This window comes from Schistocerca nitens, chromosome 4 (assembly GCF_023898315.1).
Source record: "Schistocerca nitens isolate TAMUIC-IGC-003100 chromosome 4, iqSchNite1.1, whole genome shotgun sequence".
NCBI lineage: Eukaryota > Metazoa > Arthropoda > Insecta > Orthoptera > Acrididae > Schistocerca > Schistocerca nitens.
The window spans coordinates 306424497-306431592 of NC_064617.1; positions in this window are offsets into that span (position 1 = coordinate 306424497).

Below are 7096 nucleotides of genomic sequence, written 5' to 3' on the forward strand. Positions count from 1 at the left end.
CACGCATGGCGAGTCTCCATACACCTCGCTAAAGTTGATATCTTCATGAGGATACCGTAAACGTATTCCTACTTTAATTACAAATATGGATGTTAGAGTCTGGAGTAACGAGACCCACATGGGTATCCGGGCACGTCAGCCCGCAGCTTCTACGACTCAGGGAGACGCGCTGGCCTCGGGTCGAACCCGCCTGGCGCTTTAAGGACGAGGGTATTTTTGTCGTCAGCCATACTGTCGATTTAGGCGGTTTCCCCACATCCCAACAGGTGAAAACCCAGCTGAAACTCTTGTCCCGTCTCAGACACACGATTCGCAAACATTTCGAAAACTTTCACACACTTTCACATGGGATAACACTAAATGCAAACAAATGGGGAACACAAATTACGTGCCCGATCAGCTGAATATGAATGTTTTAACCACAAACGTCAGAGACGACATACATATACACCACTGGCCATTAAAATTGCTACACCAAGAAGAAATGCAGATGACAAACGGGTATTCATTGGACAAATATATTATACTAAAAGTGACATGTGATTACATTTTCAGGCAATTTGCTTGCGTAGATCCTGAGAAATCAGTACCCAGAACAACCACCTCTGGCCGTAATAACGGCCTTGATACGCCTGGGCATTGAGTCAAACAGAACTTGAATGGCGTGTACAGGTACAGCTGCCCATGCAGCTTCAACACGATACCACAGTTCATCAAGAGTAGTGACTGGCGTATTGTGACGAGCCAGTTGCTCGGCCACCATCGACCAGACGATTTAATTGGTGAGACATATGGAGAATGTGCTGGCCAGGGCAGCAGTCGAATGTTTTCTGTATCCATAAAGGCCTGTACAGGACCTGCAACATGCGGTCGTGCAATATCCTGCTGAAATGTATGGTGTCGCAGGGATCGAATGAAGGGTAGACCCACGGGTCGTAACACATCTGAAATGTAACGTCCACTGTTCAAAGTGCCGTCGATGCGAACAAGTGGTGACCGAGACGTGTAACCAATGGCACCCCATACCATCACGCCAGGTGATACGCCAGTATGGCGATGACGAATACACGCTTCCGATGTAAGTTCACTGCGTTGTTGCCAAACACGGATGCGACCATCAAAAATGACTCTGAGTACTATGGGACTTAACTTCTAAGGTCATCAATCCCCTATAACTTAGGACTACTTAAGCCTAACAAACCGAAGGACATCGCACACATCCATGCCCGAGGCAGGATTCGAACCTACGACCGTAGCGGTCCCAAGGTTCCAGACTGTAGCGCCTAGAACCGCTCGGCCACCCGAGCCGCCGATGCGACCATCATGCTGTAAACAGAACCTCGATTCATCCGAAAAAATGACGTTTTGTCATTCGTGCACCCAGGTTCGTCGTTGAGTATACCATCCTAGGCGCTCCTGTCTGTTATGCAGAGACAAGAGTAACCACAGCCATGGTCTCCGAACTGATAGTCCATGCTGCTGCAAACGTCGTCGAACTGTTCGTGCACATGGTTGCTGTCTTGCAAACGTCCCCATCTGTTGACTCAGGGATCGAAACGTGGCTGCACGATCCGTTACAGTCATGCGGATAAGATGCCTGTCATCTCGACTGCTAGTGATACGAGGCCGTTGGGATCCAGCACGGCTTTCCGTATTACCCTCCCGAATTCATCGATTCCATATTCTGCTAACAGTCATTGGATCTCGACCAACACGAGCAGCAATGTCGCGATACGATAAACTGCAATCGCAATAGGCTACAATCCGACCTTTATCAAAGTCGGAAACGTGATGGTATGCATTTCTCCTCCTTACACGAGGCATCACAACAACGTTTCACCAGGCAACGCCGGTCAACTGCTGTTTGTGTATGAGAAATCGGTTGGAAACTTTCCTCATGTCAGCACGTTGTAGGTGTCGCCACCGGCGCCAACCTTGTGTGAATACTCTGAAAATCTAATCATTTGCATATCACAGCATCTTCTTCCTGTCGGTTAAATTTCGCGTCTTTAGCACGTCATCTTCGTGGTGTAGCAATTTTAATGGCCAGTAGTGTACATACGCTGCTCTGTGCAATACTCTTGTTGACTTCTTCATTATTTATAGTTTTGGCTAATTGCTAACAGGATTTAGATGGAAGGATTTTAGTTTTGCTCGTACATAGAGGTAGACGTGTTCTGCACTAGAGTATTTCTTTGAATTGTTGTGCGCCATCTGTGGCACATACTTTAACAGATATTTAGTGTTTGAAGTTAAATGAAAATGAAAGTTTGATTTCAAATGTATGGTGAGTGCTGTGAAAATATCACTCAATAGACATATGAAATTGAGTTGCGTCTTCAAAAATAATTTTTTATTTACCAAGAACCGTTATCATGGAGTGACTGCTACGCTATACACTGGACTCGCATATAACGGGTGTGTGTGTGTGGAAGAATATGCACTTTCTACGAGGTCGTAATATTCCTGATCACTGGATGATTTTACTTGCAAGTCGCATTCACTCCAAACCATGAACTCCGGATTTATACACACATCACAAAAAGTTTTGCATCACCCCGGTTCCCAGAACTCCTAAAGATTGATGTTCATTGTGGATATATTGTATCACAGACACATGCCCTTTGACTGTTCAGAGATGTTACTAAACCCACCCAAAGATGTAAACAACCATGCATGAGCAGCGCCTATTAGACGGAGGGGGTCCGACAGCCAATGAGTTCCACTCATTCCACCGGGAAGGAAGTACATGGCTCGTGTTGTCTGTAGTTCAGCCATGCCTAGACGGTCAATCGCGTCCGTATTGTTACTATGTGCCAGGAAGGGCTCTCTGCAAGGGAAGTGTCCAGGTGTCTCGGAGTGAACCAAAGAGATGTTGTTCGGACATGGAGGAGATACACAGAGACAGGAAGTGTCGATGGCATGCTTCGCTCAGGCCGCTAAAGGGCTACTACTGCAGTCGATGACGGCTACCTAAGGATTATGGCTCAAGGAACCCTGACAGCAACGCCACCTTGTTGAATAATACTTTTCGTGTAGCAGAACTGTGCGCAATAGGCTGCATGATGCGCAACTTCACTCCCGACGTCCATGGTGAGGTCCATCTTTGCAACCACGACCCCATGCAGCGCGGTACAGGTGTGCCTAACAACATGCCGAATGGACCGCTCAGGATTGGCATCACGTTCTCTTCACCGATGAGTGTCGCATACGCCTTCAACCAGACAATCGTCGGAGACGTGTTTGGAGGCAATCCGGTCAGGCTGAATGAGTTAGACGCACTGTCTAGCCAGTGCAGCAAGATGAAGGTTCCCTGCTATTTTGGGGTGGCATTATGTGGGGCCGATGTACGCTGCTGGGTATCATGGAAGGCGCCGTAAGAGCTGTACGATACGTGAATGCCGTCCTCCGAGCAGTAGTCAATCATATCGGTGGCATATTGGCGCGGTATTCGTCTTCATGGACGACAATTCGCGCCCCCATCGTGCACATCTTGCGAATTACTTCCTTCAGCATAATGACATCGCTCGGATAGAGTGGCCACCATGTTCTCCACACATGAACCCTATCGAACATACTTGGGATAGATTGAAAAGGGCTGTTTATGGACGACGTGACCCACCAACACTCTGAGGGATCTACGCCGAATCGCCGTTGAGGAGGAGTTCAATCTGGACCAACAGTGCCTTGATGAACTTGTGGATAGTATGCCAAGACGAATACAGGCATGCATCAATGCAAGAGGACGTACTACTGGGTATTAGGGGTACCGGTGTGTACAGCAATCTGGACCACCACCTCTGAAGGTCTCGCTATATGGTGGGGCAACATGCAATGTGTAGTTTTCATGAGCAATAAAAAGAGCGGAAATGGTGTTTATGTTGATCTCTATTACAATTTTCTGTACAGGTTCCGGACCTCTCGGAACCGAGGTGATGCAAAACTTTTTTTTGATTTGTTTAGAGAACTGCATAATCCGCGAAAGCATTTGTTTGCTATTATTCTCCGTCAGGCCACTTATATAGAGTATGAGGAACAAGGGTCCCAACACATTTCCCTGAAAACGTCTGAAGTTACTTTTACTTCTGTTGATGACTCTCTGCGTCTTCCCTACCACAAAATCCTGAATCTGTTCACATAATCGTAGTTTTGTTAATAATGGTTGTTGAGGTACTGAGTCAAACGCTTTTCGGAAGTCAAGAAATACCATATTAACCTGATTGCCTTGGAGAAAAAAGTGGAAATGTTAGTGTTTAACGCCCCATCGACAATGAGGACATTAGAGAAGGAGCGCAATGTCGGACTTGTTGAGACACGGAAAGGAAATCGGTCAAGTCCTTTCACAGAAACTATCCCTGCATTTGTCTGGATTGGTTTAGAGAAATCAAGGAAGAACTATATCTGGATGATCGGACGTGGTTCTCAACGTCGTCCTCCTCAGCGTGAGCACAGCGTGCTAACCACTATACCATCTCACTCGTTTGATCACCAGGTACCACGGCTTTCAGGATGTCACGTGAGAAAAGCTTAAGTTGGGTTTCGCTAGATACATGATTTCGAATTCTGTTCTTGTTGGCACGGAGGAAATTATTCTGTTCGAAATAACTCATTGTGGAGCTCAGATTATGTTCTAGGATTCTCGAACAGTTGGTCCTCAGCGAGACTGGACGGTATTTTTGCGAATCACTTCTGTTGCTTTTGTTGTAGACAATTGTGGCCGGTGCTTGTTTTCTGGTAGCTGACCACTGCATTTTGTACAAGGGATTTATTTCAGATGATGGCAAAGTATTTCAACCAACGCAATCGACACAGATGACGCATTAACTAGAGCACGGTGGTAAAACTTCTCGGAAACCAGTGCCGCAGCAAACAAACCGATAGCTGGACTGTCGTAAACGGTTGCGTGTGAAGGAACACCAAAGCTATTCTGACATCGTTCAGTAAGAGTCTATAACGCTGTACTCGCCTCATCAACAGTGACAAGTTTGACCACACATAAATGACTTACTTATAAAATATCAGTATTACGACAGCTCACCGAGGGCAATCCATACCGTCGGGTTCAAATGGTTCAAATGGCTCTAAGCAGTATGGGACTTAACACCTGAGGTCATCAGTCCCCTAGACTTAGAACTACTTAAACCTAACTAACCTAAGGACATCACACACATCCATGCCCGACGCAGGATTCGAACCTGCGACCGTAGCAGCCGCGTGGTTCCGGACTGAAGCCCCTAGAACCGCTCGTCCACCGCAGCCTGCTCGTCGGGTTCAGTTTCCAGAATGAACGACACGTAAGCTGGACGTAAACCATCGTTTCCCGTACGACATACTACTGTTTTTGGATGAAGTTAATATCTATGGAAACGGAGACGTAAATAGAAAGAATTACAGGTACTGCTCATTTGTGAATCCTCACTGGATATTTCCATCGAAAGTAGGTGGGGCATCGAAAGGGATGGTTTGGTGTAGCATATATAAATCTCATGTCGTTGGGCACTTCTTCATTCGGGCTACTGTAACAGCAGCCTGTTACCTGCAGTCGTTGGAGGAAGATGTGCCGTCTTCGCTACTGACTGAAGACGGGACATTGCCAGCTTTCTTTCAGCACAACAATGCCCACCTCAGCTACCCGGATCTACCTGTAAATCTAGTTTCCTCACAGATCGACAGGTCGTGGACGTCGTGTGAAGTGGGCACCACTTTCCCTGGATTTTACTCCATTAGATCTCTATTTGTGGAGACATGTGAAGCCAGCTGTGTATGCGGTGGAGATCAAAAACCTTACGTACGTCAGGGAGCGGAGTGTTCCTGCTTGTGCTGTGCCTGTCTGCTGACGCTGCTGTGGTGTACGGGAAAGTGTCGTTGTTGAGTGATTGGAGGCGGATACAAGTTGACTTAGGCAAAATTTCTAGTTGGTGTGACCAAAGGGAGCTTGCTCTACATGTAGAAAAATTTAAGTCAATACAGATTAGAAGAACTTATCCCGTAATGTTGAATACAGCGTTATTAGTGTACTTCTCCACTCAGTCAATTCGATTAAGAATCTAGACGTAATGTTGCAAAGCGATATGAAATTGAACGAACATGTAAGGATGTCTGTAGGGAAGACGAATGGGGAACTTCGGTATATTAGGAGGATTTTGGGAAATTGTGGTTCATCTGTAAAGGAGACCGCATATAGAAAACTAGTGCAGCCCATTTCTGAGTACTGTTCTAGTGTTTTGGATCCCTATCAGGTCGGATTGAAAGAAGACATCAAAGCAATTCACAAATGTGCTGCTAGATTAGTTACCGGTTGATTCGGTCATCACTCGAGTGCTACAGTAATGCTTTGGGAACTCAAATGGGAATCCCTGGATGGAAGACGACGAAATTTTCGCGGAACGCAACTGAGAAAATGTAGAGAAATGGCGTTTGAAGCTGACTGCAAAACAATTCTACTGACAGCCAACATACATTTTGCGTTAAGGACCACGAGGATAAGAGAGATTAGGGCTCTTATGTTGGCATACAGACAGTCATTTTCCATTGCTCTGCTTGCGAGTGGAACAGGAAAGAAAACGAATAGTAGTGGTGGAAGGTACCCTCTGCCATTCACTATACTGTGGGCAGTGGAGTGTGTATTGGAATGTAGGTTCCGCTACGTGTGTGCGCGAGGAATGGATGAAGTGGACAATACGAACGTTACAACGTGCTGGAAAACTTGTCAAAGTCATTCTGCAGCACAAAATTGTCAAGGCTTTCGTGGCCACTTGTTGATAAACTGCCTATTGGCTTCTGTCTCGGGGTCCTCGGCTGACTTTCGTCTGGTGATTTTATCGACGCTTCACCAGCACGAGTTGTTGGCATTGTGAAAGCTTTATGCTCCATTGCTGGCAATGGAGGGTGAAGCTTTGACAATGCCAACAACTCGTGCTGGTGAAGCGTCAATAAAATCATCAGACGAAGGTCAGCCGAAGACCCCGAGACAGAAGCCAATAGGCAGTTTGTCACATCCTGTAGCGTTCATGTACAATGATCAGCATTTGTCTTGTTCTTTACAAAATGGGACATAACTCGAGACTCAATTAAGTTACGCTCAACTCAATTACAT